Below are 18,660 nucleotides of genomic sequence, written 5' to 3'. Positions count from 1 at the left end.
CTTTGTTCTCATCTGGCCGGGAGGTTTTAGAGGGAAGCGCTCTCATATCCTGTTCTAGGCGCCGCCCCCACCCTTGAAGTGAGATTTATGGTGAGCTAAGGGTTAGCCATTGGTGGATCTGCGGTGATCTGTCTAGCGTTATCTCTCCATCAAAGTGGGCGAGCGAAAGTTTACAGTAGTACTCATGTAAAATTACAAAATGTTAAACCAGAGCGATTGAGTGAAACAGGGCTGCGAGGTGTCTGGATGCCCTCATCACTCATTATCTGGCAGTGCCTCCTAGGCTCATCAATAAACAGAAACACATGTCAGAAGTGCCGGGCCCCACTCCAGAGAACACAGGCCTGTCTAGAACAGTGTACCACATCTCCCATGTAGAGATATTTGTTTTACAGATAAACACCATTGACATGATGCCAAAACGTCTACTCAAATACGGGCTTTATTCATTAGAGCTTAATTTATAGTAAATGTAATGTTGCTAGGTGCATAGCGTGTTGTGTTCTGTGTTGCATTTTTTAAATGACACTGCCACAACTGAAAGGTTTGCTTAGTGATTTATTTTTTATTATGCAAAGAGACCCAGAATACACAATGTATCAGCCCTTACACAGCCACAGATCTCAGGTACCTCACTACCAGACGAGAGGACAATCCAAATGTAGTGTCTGGCCAATGCCTATCATGTGCTGCTTGCACACATTCCGTGCAATACAGAACAAAATAAAATATAGTAAACTTTTATGCAACACAATTCAGACCAAATCAAAACGTGTCAGCCCTTATGCAGCCACAGCTCTCAGGCACCTGTGTGAGCAGGTATGTACCGACATTACATTTCAGCTCCAGTTGGTTGTGGTTCTATTTCACATGTTCAACGCGAACAGGAAGGCACCTGCATAGGGAAGTGACCGTCCCCTTGGTATGGACTCCATCACATAAGCACAGGACCACAGATGCCAACATGCATGCCTCCTTTCGGTGGGAGGAGAGTTCTTCAGTGTAGGGTGCAAGAGCAGGAAAGAGCCAACCACAACAGTTCTTCAGCTGGCAGCTTTAGTTGGTACACAAGGACATAAAGCTTGCCAGTGAAGAACTCCTGCGGGTCAGCCAGTGAGCACAGCGTGGGCGCACGCACACAAGCCCTCTTCTTCTTTGGTCAGAGGCAGGATCTATAGATGGAGAGATAAAGGAGGGATAGAAAAATACTTCAGTCCAACTGCATGACACATTGGATCTTGCAGTATGCCAAAAATGACAGAGGTGTGCTGGATCCTAACTGGATGAAACAGGAACAAACAAATGTGTTCTTTCTTTTGGTTTAAATTACTTTGTTTCCTTTTTGTTAATCAAAAGGTGGTTTTCTGGCAAAGACCATGACTGGATCTTTGAGTGGACATTTTTCTACCGGTACAGAATTGTTGTCTCGTACCTCCATTTTTGAGTGTGCAGTTTCAGATGTTGCAATACAGTAAACGCATGTCTGGGGTCATGTCTTTCCTCACTTGAGCTGCCTAACACCAGCCATGCCAGCTACTGCTTTCACATTCTCTACGTTCCTTCTATAATTGAATACAGATACTGTAGCTAGCTGGGTACGAGTGTTGATACAGCACAGTCTTGCTCTTTAGTTAGAAAGTTTTGCTCTTGGAGGTTTCCAAACACATTATAGAAGCCTATAAAAAAGGTATAAATAACACAGGTTCCTTTAAATAATAATGTAATTTTGCATCCTCTTGAAGTCCAATAAGGACAAATGAGAAAGGACTGAAATAAACAGAGTCCATGCTAAAATGAACTATTGTCAAAGGGGCTTTGCCAAGCCTATCAAAAAGTACATCTTGACTTGGTATTGTCTAGTTTAGTTTGTGAACAAGTAAATAAGTTTGAAAGCATATTTTCAGAAGAACAGAATTTACACAGAAACGGGTTCCACATTGTTCAAGGACAGTGCGGACTTTGGTAAGCCAGCTTTCAGCAGCCCAGTCAACTCAATGACCCCACCAACTCAGTGAACCCCGGGCAGCTCTGAGCTCCAGTGGAAAGCCCCAGTCCGCAGTCCTCCGCAGAGCCAGACAAGGTCTGTGTACACACGCACGCAAGCCTGCCAAGGCCCTTTTCAATGGAACCAATCTTTACTCATCCTCCTGGGGCTGGTTCAGAAAAGCAGATTCCTGAACGAAGTGGATGTAGTAGTAGTGGATCTAGGACTGGATGTTGTAGTAGTGGATTTAGCAGTTGTGTATCCAGAAAGAGAGACAGAGAGTAGGATAAAATATTCCAAGTGAAAGAATTCAAGCACAAATTTGCAATAACTGGGACTACGTATGCACTTGTCATTTTTGTGGACCAACTGACCAACCCACGAGCGAGCTATAGAGCTGCAGAATTGCAGTAAGGGTGGTAGGTTGTTGAAATTAATACCATGGATTTGTCTAAAGGGGAGTTACGAGTCCATCTCCAAATAATATAATAAAATGCATGGGGCTAGTTTAGCTGATGTGTTTCCTTTCAGCGTCTTCATTTATAACCTGGATGTGTGGTTGTTGTCAGATGCACCAGTTCTAACGGAGAGGTGTGGAAGCACAGCTGGCTAACCTACAGTGGTGTATGTAAGTGCAGCATGCTCTGCACCTGCAGCCTTTCTTACCGGCTCCTGACAGACCAGAGGACAAGTCTGGTCACCACACACCTGCCCCTGCGGCCCACAGCCCAGCTCCCAGCATTTGTATGTCTAAGGTATTTGATACAAGATACGAGCGAGAGACAGACAACGAGAGAGGGAGACAGAGAGGAGTTGAGGGTTGGAGGTTGCGGTGGAAAGGGGTCAGCAGGCAAGTAACAGAAAGACATGGTGATATTTACTTTCCCTTACACCCCCACCCAACCCTGCATCCTTTATTCCAAATGTAAACAAACAGGCAGAGGTAGGTCTTCTCCATTCTACCACAGTGTTGCCTCAACAATGGACAAACGTCATGGCGTACAGCTCAAGTCTAAAGATCAACACAGAGACGCCCCTCCAGGATCAGATTGTCACCTGTGCCACGTTTACACTCGTACAGTACCGTGCTCACTGGCTCAACCTCCCAGAGCATGGAACACTGTGTACCCAAAGACTGATTTATTGCACAATGCAGTGGCTTTCCCGGACAAATAGTCAGCCAAAGCAACAGGCTGGAAATGTCTATCTCCCACTCTCGCTCTGTCCGTATGTATATATGTAAGTATGTGTGCATTACAGAGCACAGTCTTTGGTCTCCAAATGAAGTCATTACTCACTTACGCTGTGTAGGAGGGGAAAACACACACACACACACACACTACGTACACACTCATATTTCAACCCCTGCAGCTTTCCCTGGGTCGCAAAAGCCGTTGCTTAGGAGACCCAGCGACTCAGTGACCACTCATCAGAACAACGGCCCCTTGACGTCAAACTCTGGCACTTAGAAACGCTTTGACCACCGGCCGAAAAGGCCAAGCCGTCAGAAGGTTTGTGTGTGTGTGTGTGTGTGTGTGTGTGTGTATAAGAGAGTAAGAGAAAGCGAGAGCGTGGAGGCGGAAGTACACGCAACTCCTGTGGTGTGCCACATTCAAATTACAATCACAGCAGTGGAATACACCCAATCTGCCATCCCACCATAAATAATAGCCCTGCCCCTCCGCCATAACTTTCTTTCAACAGCAGATCGATACACAAGTCACTCCCTTCCCCCAGCCAACAGTAGAATGATATTACCAGGCGGAGGAGAGGGGCTGTTTGCACTGAGCCGTGTGTGTCTGACTGAAGATGAACTCTTAAATCTAACTAAGAGACCTAAGCCCACTGGTGGCCCTGTCATAATAGGTTTATAACCGTTGCTGTGTGTCTATGAAAGAGATGCTGGGTACCAGTCAGAATGAATGTTACTGAGGGGCCGATGCAGGGAGAGACGTGTGTGAATCAGCATGTGTGTCTGTGTGTGGGTGTGCTTGTGTACGTGTCTGCGAGTGGTGTCAGTGCATGTATGTGTGCGCAAGTGTGTGAAAGAAAAAGAAGATGGTGTACAGTATGTGAGACTGAGATCCAGACCGTAAAGTGTGTGTAGGCAAAGATGTAGTGGTGTGTAGAAGCGTGAGCATGCTGGCGTGAGAAGGAGAAAGCCAGTATGCATGCATAAGCAGGAGAATGAGTATGCATGCGTTAAATGGGTAGAAAGGCAGCCCCACCCAGTAATATGAAGGCATCTGCTGCTCTCTCCTTTCCTCTTATTTTCCTTCTCTTTTCATCTTCTCTCCCCTCCCATTTGTGAATTACAGTCAGTGTTGTTTGAATCATGAACCAAAAAAAATCATAAACCAGCTGACTGAAGTACAACAGGCTTATGGGAATAGACCCACAATGCATTCCTGTTATGAAATGCCAACTGACACTACCGACATTGGACAAGGAAGGAGGGGTGGTGCAGATCTATGAATCATGACATGGCGGAAATATTCTGTATTCTGTTTGTCACAGCTACCGGATGGACTGGATGATTTCCATATAGCGTTTTACCTATGTCCAAGTATTTTTTTGTCAATGCATTTCAATATCATAGATAGATTTTTCATGTTAATGTTTATGTACATTTGGCAAAACAAAAGGTAGATAAGGGTGGTATGGCTTATTAGAGACTCAAGATAAATATTTGTTCCATAACAACAATGGTGTACTGTAGCAACAAGAGGTTTCCAACTAATGAGGCAGAATGCCTGAAATAAGTGACAGATTCAGAGGGGGAAAAGTGAAAAGGAGCAAGAAAGAGCGAGGGGGAGCAACAAGGAGAGACGGATGGATAAAGAAACAGGTCAGGTTTCCAAATAAGATGGAAGAACCAAAAGAGAGTGAGGCAAGAAAAAAAGATAAGTGAAATTTGCTCAGCTTCCTGATAGTTATAAGGGGTTGTGTTCATCTGGCTTTGTAAGGTGTTGGAGACAGCTACCAAGTACGCATGCACACACGCATGCACGGCAAACACACACATTACCCATTGACTGCACTGTCACACAGGACCACAGTGAATTATTCAGTGCACTCAGTCATGCATATGCATGGTTTCAGGGTCTGCGTCCACTCAAGGCTAAAGGAAGAGTGTTAGCATCGGAAAACAACCAAGCCTAACCATCCTACCAAACCACCTAAGACAACAGCAATCTGGTGGCATTTACACCATAGCGAGTAATCTCCTACACACATACGACAACCTGCACAGGTTACTGGTTGCCACATACACAAGTAAGCTCAAAGCATGCTTTGATCCGGGCTGTGTGGTTGTTGAATAATAGATTTCATATGGAACAGACAGTCTTAACTGCAAATGAAGTTATGTCGACGTTATAGGATGGAGAAGGAAACAGGAAATGGCATGTCATCATAATTACTGTTAACAACAAGCCACCTGTGGCATAAATACTGGAAGTTTGCTATTGTGCGGTGGCTGCTAGGTAGAGTATTTGAGGATAGTTACGCATGTATGTAGGCTTGTATGTGTTGTATCAAGTGTGTAAACAGGACGTATATATATCAAGGGTCATCCTGTTTTTTAGACAGTAGAGACATCCTGCAGAAAAGGTTCCCACAACAGACACAACCAAACACTGGCTATATGTGTGTGTGTGTGTGAGCATAATAATAATAATAAATATAACTGCAAGCAGTAATGGCGGATTCCTCCAAACACTGCGAACCATTGAAAAATGTTTATTCTTGACAAATTGTAACTGTATAGAAAAATGTATGCTGCAGAATTACCAATGGCATACCAAATCTGAAATGCAATACCATCAAGTTCCACAAGGGCCTTTATTTCAAGCCAGTAAGTGAAGGAAGGGGGCTTGGTGAGCTTATCCATTCCAGAAAGCCTTGTATCTTTATGCATTAAGGCGTGGCCTGTAGCGCCACCTATGGCTAATGGTGGGCCATTTGTGGTGTGGTAGTTACTCTTGGCCTATACTATTAATGTTTCAGGATTTTAAAAACTTTTTACCATGGCATATAAAATCGAAAATGCAATACCAACAGGATCCACATGGGCTTTGGGTAAAGTGTGGTAGTTACTCTTGGCCTGTACTGTCAATGTGTCAGGATTTTGAGACCTTTTTACTATTGCATACAAAGTAGGAAATGCAATGACACCAAGGTCCTCAAGGGCCTATGCTGATATTCAAGGAATGAGTGGGGGCTTGGTCAGCCCACACAGTCCTGATATGTTGCGTGTATGTCTTGCCAAGCCCGCGCGTGTCAAGGGAAGAATGCGTGTGTGAGAAATTGGAGCATGCGCGGGGAGGAGCAGGGGACACATTTTATTATAAATTTCCCTAGAAATTAGCCAAGCATGCATGTTTCAAAGATTCACCAAAAATCGACCTTTCATCTTAGAGTCAACTTTTTCTCAGATTTGTGTACTAAACATTCTCAAGAGTCTTCATATGAACTTGTTTGACTGGCTTACATGTAAAGCATTGCGAACCATTGAAAAATGTATATTCTTGACAAATTGTAACTGTATAGAAAAATCAATGCTGCAGAATTTCCAATGGGATACCAAATCTGAAATGCAATAACATCAAGATCCACAAGGGCCTTTATTTCAAGCCAAGAACTGAAGTGCTTTAATCTTCACAAGAAGTGAAGTGCTTTGTGCTTTAGGGCGTGGCCTGTAGCGACACCTATTGGTAATGGTGGGCCATTTGTGGTTTGGTAGTTACTCTTGGCCTATACTATCAATGTTTCAGGATGTTTTTAACTTTTTACCATTGCATACAAAATCGGAAATGCAATACCAACAAGATCCACATGGGCTTTTGTTAAAGTGTTGTTGTTACTGTTGGCCTTTACTATCAATGTTTCAGGATTTGGAGAACTTTTTACCATGGCAAACAAAATCTGAAATGCAATACCATCAAGATCCACAAGGCCTTTGCAAAAGACCAAGGAATGAGTGGGGGCTTGGTAAGCCCACACTGTCCTGAAATGTTGCGTGTGCGTCTTGCCAAGCCCGCGCGTGTGTCAAGGGAAGACCTATGGGTAATAGTGGGCCATTTGTGGTGTGGTAGTTAGGCCGAATCCCAATACTCCCCCTTACCCCTTCCCCTTACCCCTTACCCTTAATTTACCCCTAGCCCTTGGCCCTCGAAACTAAGGGGTAAGGGCTACATAGCCCTAAGAAATGGGACAGCACTTGGTTACAGGTACGTCATCTAGCACGTATCGATACCTCCAAAGCAAGTAGTGTTATGCACTGATTTAAACAAAATTCGCTGCTAATGGAGTTTACTTTAAACTGTAGACATGCTAGTCAAAGAAATGCGGGACTGTTGTGCAATTCAGCACTGTAATATTAGCGTACCAAACTAGCGATTTTTAGAAACGTTTCAATTAGGAAAATGGTTGCAAATATAAATGTTCATGACTGTAAATAACACAAAACATGACTGTCATAATTTTTTTATCAATTAATTAAGCCGAAAATATTATATTTAGCGGACTCTCTGGATGATCTGGCCGCCTTTGTTGCCGGTCGCGCAGTTTTTACATAGCCCTCGGTTTCAAGTAAGCTCCCGACCTCACTTGGTTTTAAGGGGTGTATACCCCTTAGTCTTAGCCCTTCCCCTAGCTCAAAAAGAGTATTGGGACACCACTAGCTCTCACGGGAACGCGCAAAACGAAGGGGAAGGGGTAAGGGGGAGTATTGGGATTCGGCCTAACTCTTGGTCTATACTATCAATGTTTCAGGATTGTTATAACTTTTTACCATTGTATACAAAATCGGAAAAGCAATACCAACAAGATCCACATGGGCTTTTTGTTAAAGTGTTTCTTTGCCTATACTATCTATGTTTCAGGATTTTGAGACCTTTTTACCATTGCATACAAAATCGGAAATGCAATACCATCAAGATCCACATGGGCCTTTTTTTCAAGCCAATAAGTGAAGGGAGGGGGCTTGTTGAGCCTATCCATTCCAGAAAGCCTTGTATCTTTGTGCTTTTGGGCGTGGCCTGTAGCGCCACCTATGGGTAATGGTGGGCCATTTGTGGTGTGGTAGTTACTCTTGGTCTATACTATCAATGTTTCAGGATTTTTATAACTTTTTACCATTGCATACAAAATCGGAAATGCAATACCAACAAGATCCACATGGGCTTTTGTTAAAGTGTTTCTCGGCCTACACTATCAATGTTTCAGGATTTGAGACCTTTTTACCATTGCATACAAAATCGGAAATGCAATACCATCAAGAGCCACATGGGCCTTTGCTAAAGACCAAGGAATGAGTGGGGGCTTGGTCAGCCCACACTCTCCTGAAATGTTGCGTGTGCGTCTTGGCCGCGCGTGTGTCAAGGGAAGGCTGAGTGTGTGTGAGATTTTGGAGCACGCGCGGGGAGGAGCAAGGGAGACATTCATTGGAAATTTGCCTAGAAATTAGCCAAGCAAGCATGTTTCAAATATTCACCAAAAATCGACCTTTCATCTTACAGTCAACTTTTTCACAGATTTGTGTTATGAACATTCTCAAGAGTTTTCATATGAACTTGTGATTGAATCAGAGTATCAGTTTTTGAATGGCTGATGTGTAAAGCATAATTTTAGCGTTAGCGATAAGTTCAATTTGCTTTATATCAATCATTTTTTGAGATATGAATTTGCCTTTGCACATGGTAACATGTTGTAGTGTCTTCCTCCGATCTACCAAGTTTAGTGTTGATATCTCAAAGATTTGCTGAGACATGACTTCACATCCTGTTTGGCGGCTTTTCTGATGAATTTGATTGGCTGTACCGGACAGACGGTTATGAGGATCAAAATTCCTTTGATAACTTTTGTGAGGCTTGGTCTGAAGATCATCTCTGGTGATTTTGAAGAAGATATGACAAAAATTGTAGGAGGAGTAGGCTTTCAAAGGTTTTTGATAAAACCGGAAATGGCGGGAAATCTATATAACCGGAAATTAACGCCATGGTGTGCGTTGAACTCGGCTTGATCCAGGGAATCCAATGGTACCTCATTTTTGAAAATGAGTCATACGGTTCAAAAGTTGCGTGTGTAAACACAAGTCCAACTTTGACCCATTGGTGGCGCTAGAGTGGTCTAATGGGAGACATGAAACTTGGTGTAGGTATAGAAGAAACTGTCCTTAATGAGTGTGCCAAATTTCACAAAAAGTTGTCGATGGGGTCTAGGGGCTGCCATTGACTCCCATGGTACAAGAATTACAAATAATAAAACCACCAATAACAATAGGTTTCCTCCTTACGGAGGAATCCTAATAATAATACTGATAATAATAATACACTAATAGTCTATTGTCCTCAGAGAAATAAAGCCAAACTTAATGAAGAATAGAATGAGATAGATTTTGAAAAGAGACAACAGGCAGCATTGGATAGTTTTGGAGATGAGACGGGGTGTGAGAAGGGTGAACTTGGGTAAGAAGCAAATGAATAATTCAGTTTAATTACTTTCATTTACATTTGCCAAACACCACCATCCCCCTTTCCTAGGACTGGGACTGTGTGTGAATACATACATTGTTCCAGAGTGTGGGTTTGTGTGCTGTACGTGTGTCTGGATGCGTGTGTAAGTGTCTATGTCTGACTGCCCAGCTCCGAGCACTTCCTTGCAGCGCCATCCATGTGAACTTTGACTTTGATTCAAGAAAACAGATTAATCTGGTTGCCATCTCACCTGCAAACACAACAGTAAGCAAACTGAACAGCTAGACAGTTATGGAGAGAGAGAAATAGACAGAAACACTGTGGGGCAACACTGAAGCTGCTAAAGAACCATCGGAATACCCCTAAACTGTCTCAGCTCTAATGTCTGCCTTCTGGCGCGCCATACCCTGGGAGAACAGTTGTATGAAGTGAGGGATGAGAAGAGACGGAAGGGAGGGGGTTCATGGGGAAGAGGAAGTAGAAGAGGGGGGAGAGGACGGAAAAGAGTGAAGAAAAAGGGAGGGAGGGAAAAGAGGTGTGTGTTAATGGAAAGGGAGGAGAGGGAAATGGAGGCAGATGGTGGAGATGAGGCAGGGGCGAGCTGTGCTTCTTCAATGCATGATGCATGAGGACACACCCAGTCCTCCGGTATAGGGCCGAGGGAGGACGCTGGTCACTCACTGCTCTACATTACTCAAACTGTGCAACGGCTCAATTCAAGGCACAGACCGATGAATCAGAAAATGCATATATACACTAGTGCTGTCAGTTTAACGCGTTATTAACGGCGTTAACGCAAACCCAAATTAACGGCGTCAATTATTTTATCGCGCGATTAACGCTCTTTTTGGCCTAGCAAACTTTGTAGTTTTTTTCACATGCTGTTGCAACAACTACCGACGTTAGAAAAACTACAACACCACACCGGATCTAGCTAGACCGGAAACAAAACAGGCACGCCAAACACTCGTTTGGCTTGCGAGCTGGCTAAAGAGTAGTAGCAGAGCCCGTTTACGGATATTAGACATTCTCTGGTAGTAGGCTAACGTTAGGTTTTGAGTGGATGACGAGCGCGAGATGCCGAAATGGATGCCAATAAGATTCTGAATGGAAAGTTTGCTTTTAAAAAGTTGCCAAATGGTTCTATTGACAAGACCAGTGATCTGTGTGTTTTGTCCTTGTAAACTGAGCTATCATCGCAGCACGTCCAGTCTGAAATACCACTTGATGGCCAAGCACACAGCTGATGCGAATTCTCTGCCCCCTCGTCAAAGCCAGGCGATTGCAATGTTGTTTTCAATAAAAAAAATATTTGCACAAAGCAATCCGAACCACTTTTCTATGTTGATAAGAGCATTAAAATTTGAAAAAAAGATCAGGGACATTAAGAATAGATAAAAATGTGCGATTAATTGTGATTAATCGCGAGTTAACTATGACATTAATGCGATTAATCGCGATTAAATATTTTAATCGTTTGACAGCACTAATACACACACGTCCATCTAACCATCTTTTTCCTATCCAACCATCTATATCATATGTATCCACACACTGTTCTTGCTGCAGGGGACTGGGACACATCTGGCCCACATTAGACAACCTCCTTACTTGGTACGACAGGCACAGACACACTGGATACTGTATGAGTGGAGTTCAGATATCCACGTCTGTCTATTGTAACTTTCAATCTGTACGTCACTACGAGTCAAGGACTGAACCATATGCATGTGCACTATGGTTTATAAGACTACAAACTGAAAATAGTTGGAAGAAATTGCTGACTGCCTTTAGGGTTAGACTGGTGTAGTCTCTGTTTGCAATCTTGTCAAGTGAGTCATGATGAGAATGAACATTTAAAAATAGCTAAATTCTTTTTTTTTTTTTTTTTTTTCAGCAATGTACGAGTAGAGATGCATCTTTAAACTGTGTATTTTGGGTACACAGAGGTTCAGAACTAATGAGAGGTGTTGACTTAAAATGTTGACCACATCTTCAGGCACACCGTACACTACGTGATCGGGGGGAAGGGGGCCACTTGTGTGGCTTGTTTGAGAGAGCAAGAACGCGCAAGACAGTTTGTTTGCATGTGACAGTAAGAGAGAAGTTGTGTGTGCAATGCAATGTCTATGAATCTGAAGAAAACCAAATTAGGGGGCAAGAGTGAAAAATGTTGTGTGAGCGCGCGTGTCCACCATTTTGTGTGCTACAGCACAGGCTGCTTCCACACTCACAGATGTACACAGATGGCCTGCAAGCACATTCCACTGAAGGAACATTCTAGAAGAACACAGACTCACAAGACAGAAAGATAACACCATGTGCAAACCAGCTAAGAATGTAATGAATACCTACACACACATACACACAATGTCCAACCTCACATCACTTTGACATTACTACCCTGGCAATTGAAGTCATCGTGATGACAAAGCTTTCCTTCTCTCGCAAGTAAGGAAGTTAGTCTGATCACAGTCAGACTGTGTGATTAAATTCTTCATAATTTGTATGATACAATATGATCAGAACTCCTTAGTTACTAAGTGAAGCTATCTTTAAATAGCACTGGTTGCCACATGAATGCATTAAGTGAATCAATTCCGTATTTGCTCATTACATACTTTAAATCCAAACTAAGCTGTGCAAACATCCACTGACATGTGACTCCATCCTTTCACACATGTATTGATGCTATATCATCACACATTATAGAGTTGAGTAAGTTGTGCAGTCAATGTAGTGATGACTGACTGCTGAACTAAACTTACCACAACACCAGGCCTCCAGTCTCCATGTGACATGACCACCTTGGCTAATATCTGAAAGAAAGAACAAGAAAAAAAGTTACAATTTCCAGAAATTTAGTAATCATCATCACACTAATAACACACAGTTTGCTCAAAGATACTCCACCAAATGTTATGAAAATGCCCTATACTGTCGGCAAACTCCATACAAAAAGGACTGATTTAAGATCATTTATGTTATGTTTTTCAGATGTGGCAAGAGTAGCCCTTTTCCAGAAATACATATTCCTCTGATGCAAAGAACTGCACTCAACAGGTTTCTCCCGGCAGAAAAGTCATTTTCCCCCGCCCCCCCCCCCATCTCCATCTTTTAGTCTTCCTTAGCTACTGTCCTCTTTGCACAATTTCTCCATGCTTCTTTTGTCTTGCTTCAAGTTTAGTTTCCTTCAATTGCCCTTCTATTATCTCTCATACCATTCCATCTCCTCCCTCCCTCCGTTCACCTTCGTCCTCCCCTGTCCCTCCATCCTGTCTTGCCTTCCACATTTTTCATCCTTCTCCACCCTTCTCTCCCTACACTTTTCTTTTTCTTAACCTTTACCCCAACCATCCCCATCTCCTTCCATGTCTTTCCACACACACACACACACACACACACACACACACACACACACACACACACACACACACACACACACACACACACACACACACACACACACACACACACACACACACACACACACACACACACACACACACACACACACACACACACACACACACACACACACACACACACACACACACACACACACACACACACACACACACACACACACTTCTCTCTGTGTCTTTCCGTTGGTCAGCTCTGCTAGGCCTGGGTGCATTCCTGGGATGCCTAGTACATATGGTTGAAATTCCTCTCCCGTCTGCAGAGGCCCCTGGACCTCCACGCTGTCTGAGCGCGGCAGCTTCTACAGCACCCCAGCCTCACACGAGCCCTGGCCCGAGCACTCACTCTGTCCCTCAATGTATCCCTACTCTCTATCTCCCTGTACTACTTCTAGTTCTCAACCTCCAACATTCTGCACCTCCATCTAAGAATTGTCACTTCCTCAACCTCCACCTCAACCAACCTTAGCCATCCTTCTTAAGATTCATTTCCCTTTATTTTCACCTCCCCCCCACCTCTCTCTTCCTCTCTGCAGCCTGCTCTGTTACCCTGCCCCACCCCAGATTCTCAACTTTAAACTTGATACACGGCTCCTTTAACAAACCCAGAACGATCTAGGACAGGCCGGGTTTATAAACGGTATTATGCTACTGGGCCAGAGTGGGATGCTTTTCACCATGAAAAGGGTTCCGAGTCCCACCCCCCTACCCCACGCCACACACGCAAACGTTTCCTACGTGTATGTACATGCAAAGTACCACCGATACGTGTCTGTACCTGCACTTTCTCTTGTTATTGGGTGTGTATGCGAGCCTGAGAGAGCCAGGAGCGTCGATCCAACCACCGCAAGGCACAATAGGTACCGGTGCTTTAACTAGGTCACTCACACAGCTATGTGAAAAAAGGAAACCTGACGGCCATTCAATCACAGGAGGGATCCCACACACTGACACACTGTCCCTCGGCAGCTCACCAGAGCACAGCGTTCACGTAGCAGACAAGTCCAAATGTCAGGCTGACACAGTCAAGGTGAGGAGGAACATGGAGGCACAAGGACGGAACGGAAGCCCAAGGCGTAGCTCTTCCGCTTTCATGCGGACGTAGAGTTCTTCCCACAACCAGACCACAGTATGGAGGATAAAACCCACTTCCCCGCTAGGCCTAGTTCCTTTTTTCTACCATATGTTCTACAGGGTTGTGCATACTGTGAGACCTCCATCTATGGGGAGTCAAACCGCACAGTACAGAAGGCCACTCAGTCTGAATACACACACACACAGTTGGCCATGGATGCTTAAAAGTGTGTGTGCGTGAGAGAGAGAGCATGCACAGACAGGGAGTGAGCCTGCCTATCCTTGAGACAGCAGACAGCCTCACAGAGCTGTGTCCCTTATACAACACAACTGGTTGATGCAGACGACCACCACACTTTCAAAGGAGGGCGGGTGTGCTCATACACACGTGACATAGAAATGACTCTGCATGTCTGAATGAATCAACATCACAGGCATACACTAAGACTACCCAAACTCACACATGCACACATTTTACCACGCCAAGTTCACACATTTTCTAGCAAGTCCGGCCGCTCAGCCCACTCAGTTTCCACAGCCCACTCATCTAAGTTGGCTAGTATATTTTATAGTAAAACTCATTTTCTTCAAGCTGTGGTTTATCTCAACCACCATAGTGAGACGGGCATCCATCTTATATTTTACACTGATGCAAGCATGCAGTGCCTACACAGCAGAGGCCCAGGGTGTGGCCACTTCCAGACACGCAACCTCGTTCTTCCGCACCTCCACTGCAGTTCCTCACCCCAAAGGGGAATTCTCTTATAGCCCATCAATAACTGTCAATGGACCAGCCTCACACAATCACTGTATGCAGCTCAATAGGAAATTCATTACAATGCTAATGTTAATGCTAACATAATAACTTGTGGTGCGTTTAATACAAAATAGGATCAGAGTGAGCTGTCCATTGTAGAGTTTTACATCTTTCATGCAAGGTTGAGGATGATTTTTGGAAAATGGAAATAGCAGGTTAGCATCTTTTAGCTCTTGCCCCCTCTTGCACTTACTTGTAAATGGCCCAGCATACCTGCAAACACACGTGCACACACACAACTTCTGCTATGACCACAAACATTAGAGCAGGAAAGAGGGAGGGCAGTAACACCTAGGAAGATCTTACATTGCAAACATGCTCCCTGCTTCTCCCATGGTAGGAAATGCTAGTCAGTGTGTGCGTGTCTGGGGAGTGGTGCTATGGACATCACAAATGTCATTTGGACATTTCAATGAATCTCATCCAGCTATGAGGAGATGCAGACAGAGATTGCTACAACACACACACGAACGGACAATCACCACAATATTTACCACATTATGACCAGACAATCAGGATACTGAGGGGGGTTAACACAGAAGAGTGAGAATATGTTTCTCTGTAATAGTTAATTAGGTCAAACACAGACAGCACACTGCGTGAATAAGTGACTTCTCAAAAGTTGTTTTGGAAAATAATCAGATGGTGGGGTTGAGGTCAATTTGGTGTTTACTTCAAATAGCCTTTACTACAGTTTAAGTAATTTCTTGAATTGACCTTATTCATTTTGTTGCAACACCAAGGTACTAGGTTTGATTAGCGCGAGACTAAGAAATGTAAGCCGTCAAAAACTGTCAGTCATTTGTAACATTCAAAATCAAAGTTCACCATCTTTTTTCCAGAAGAGACAGTCTTTTCATATATACTCTTCTCACTGTAAATGTAGGCTACACTAACAATATGTCATTGTATCCACAGACAATGGATTCCTTTAAATACAACGAACGAACACGTAGCCTTGTGAGAAAACCGGTCTTAAATTTCACCCCAATTTCCACTAAGGGATGAGTAGGGAGGTTCTCTCCTGACATCATTCTAAAAGTAATTGTCCAACAAGAGGGTAGGAAGGGACCGAGCATTCAATAGTGCCACCTTGATCATTTGAATATGATTGTAACATGTGGTATTCAGTAATTACATATCACAATTCCAACAGAGATAGCTGTTCTCGAATTATTTGGGTAGAAAAGAACAGAATTGAGACTGTGGCAAGAACTTGTAGGATAGCCTGCATCGCTTGAGTCATAGCTTCATCCAGAGGTATCAAACATATATACATATATATATATATATATATATATATATATACATATACATATATATATTTAAATAAGGTGCCTTGTCTGCCATGGCCACACATCCAAGTTAGCTTGTGTGAACACAGTAGGAAGCAGGAAGCCAACCAACTAGGCAACCTTTTGAATTTCCTCCCCCGTGAATAGGGATGAAGCATCAATGTCACCCTCTGGGAAAAAAGACAAGTCATTGGAGAAAAGAAATGGCCATTGTTTGCACAAAGACAAGTCAACGTTTTGGAGCTGTTTGCCTAGTGGGGGTCAGGGAAGTTGCTGTAATTTAGACTAAATTGATTGCTGGTGGTGGAATACTGCCGTGGATGCTAAGTAGGCAGCATCAATGCTGAATTGATTTGAGGAATATCAGGTTTGGACCATGATTATCTGTATCGCTGTTATAACTTACACAAGTGAACACATGCAGGGTTGAGTAATAACTAAGTTTCATAGTTCAGAGGATCTTTCATGATCTGACATTTTTTAACTCATTCTTTCTTGGGTGTTGAAATATCTTGCTGAGATTAGACAAACAGGGTTAAAAGTCTCAAACACTTGTTCAACAGTTGAGAAAAAGGGATCAAAAACTCATGCAAACAGTCCACCCAAACCACCCCCTTCCAGACATCCTTAAACTTTTCCCTGTATGAAAAAACAATCCCTTGATTTTTGCTCATGCACTTGGATTCTACAGGTTAAGGAGGACAACTCTACCAGATAAAACACTCAAGACAAAGGAAACTAGATTAAATCTTACCTTTATCAGAGGCGACATCGATGAAACATTGGAGCTTGCTTCGATCTTGCTAATGACCTGTTGCCAACTTGACACCTTGGTTGTGCAATTGTTTAGGCCGACTTTAAACATGTAAACTTCAAGACGCGAAAAGACTGGAAGCATTTAGGCCCTACAGGAAAACCATGCATCCATGTTGCGATTTATGGGTGCGGCTTCATGGAATTTGCGTTAAGTTCTTTCATTTTTGACAAACATTTGGTCAAACTAGGATATATAAACAAGAGTTTGCAACAATTTTAGTGTTGCAAAATGAGTAAGATATAGCGAGTCCTAAGCTAGAAATGATAAAAGCCTAATGTTTCGCCTTCGCTTTTAATAGACGTTTATATTAGGCCTACATTGCCTTTAGATTTAGGCTACAAGCCTAATGTTTAACATTGGCGATAGGACTACACAAAACCTCGATTGTTCAGATGATTGTTAGCTAGGCTACATGTGAAATCATAGTTAACGTCGACAAGGTGGCAACGGTTTCACGAGGAATAGTTCCTAAAACAAATCTAAATGAACAACCTAAGAATGAAAAACTTACAGACAAGATTGGCCCTAAACTATGGACAAGCTTAAAAGTCTAAAATAGTCAGCGAAAGCCCGACACTCTAATTTAACTATTTAATTGCCTAGACTAAGAATATTTCATTTCAATAAAGTAACCAGTCGGTCGAAAGTCCCATCCCTACATCCACTGTTGAATGAGGTAGCCTAATTATGTAGATTTTGATATCAGTGAAGTTTGTCCTTAAATTGAGTAATGCTTCGTTTTCTAAATTAGTCTATATGCCTATGAACTTACTTTGTTGTAAAGACAATCTTCTTCCTCGTTTTAACTTAGAATGTATCATCAGGTTGATCAATTAGTCATAATTTTGTTTGCTTATTGATCAAGCGATAAATGCTCGACTATAGCACTATCGTCTCAACGGTACCGAACATTACCGACCAGCCTCCGTCTCCACGCCCATGGCCCCGTTGACTTTCTATTCATCTGGTTTTCCTACTATAAAGTTGCAACCACCATTTCATGAAATACCCTACGCTAACATACGTTTTAAATGAAATAATTGTCAAAACAAACGTTTGGGTGTTTATAATTAAGTGGGCACTACGCATTTCGAAGTGGTATTGACAGACTATGATTTATGTCATCTTAACGAAAAGGTCAGGTTAAAAAACGACATGCATTATCACACGCCCCTTTGAAATCGAGAATTTCGTAAGGTTTTAAGATCCTTACAATGTTGACAAAGCGAAAGGATAGTAATAAAAAAAACATTTCAAAGACAGCCACACCTTAACTATCCTTCAAGTATGACAGTTCCGATGCCTCGCGACGAAACGAGTCTATATTAGGCTATTCTATGCAGGAATATGCGCTACTTAAACAGTGAACTATCTCTCCTTTATAACCTATTACGCACTAGAATGTAACTTCTCGAATAAAAATATGACGCCGCCCCAGTTTCACTTTCCAGTTTCCTAGTTTCCCAGTCTCTCGCGTCCTCTCTGGTTCTCAATTGCCTAGTCTTGTCCAACTCCCTTCAAACCGGCTTCTCACTCCGATCAGCTGGCAGAGCAATGACGTCAGCAGCAACAGCTGGCCAATCAAACTCTAACTGAAACACTCCCCAATGACGCCCACCATTTATGCACTTTGAGTGTCAAATGTGCTCACCAATGACGTTCTTCATTGTTGCTGAACGTAAGGCGGGAACAACAAAGATTAACCTATGACAGTACCCACAAATGAGAGGCGTTTTATTCCAGACAAATGATAACTTTTTTAGACCACTAAGC

At 43.0% G+C, this 18,660-nt stretch overlaps 1 long non-coding RNA gene across 1 annotated transcript; it reads right to left on the bottom strand.

Moving 5' to 3' along the window:
• Positions 1-545: 545 nt before the first annotated feature.
• LOC146257415 (uncharacterized) lies at positions 546-18,427 on the bottom strand. Its single transcript, XR_014729851.1, has 3 exons — positions 16,825-18,427; positions 12,231-12,281; positions 546-1,172 (listed from the first exon to the last, which is right to left on the bottom strand). It is a non-coding gene; the product is annotated as an uncharacterized LOC146257415 (long non-coding RNA).
• Between the last annotated feature and the right edge of the window lie 233 nt (positions 18,428-18,660).

The sequence above is a fragment of the Hypomesus nipponensis genome, chromosome 15 (assembly GCF_054491055.1).
Source record: "Hypomesus nipponensis isolate SF chromosome 15, ASM5449105v1, whole genome shotgun sequence".
NCBI lineage: Eukaryota > Metazoa > Chordata > Actinopteri > Osmeriformes > Osmeridae > Hypomesus > Hypomesus nipponensis.
This window is presented reverse-complemented; position numbering and strand designations above follow the sequence as displayed.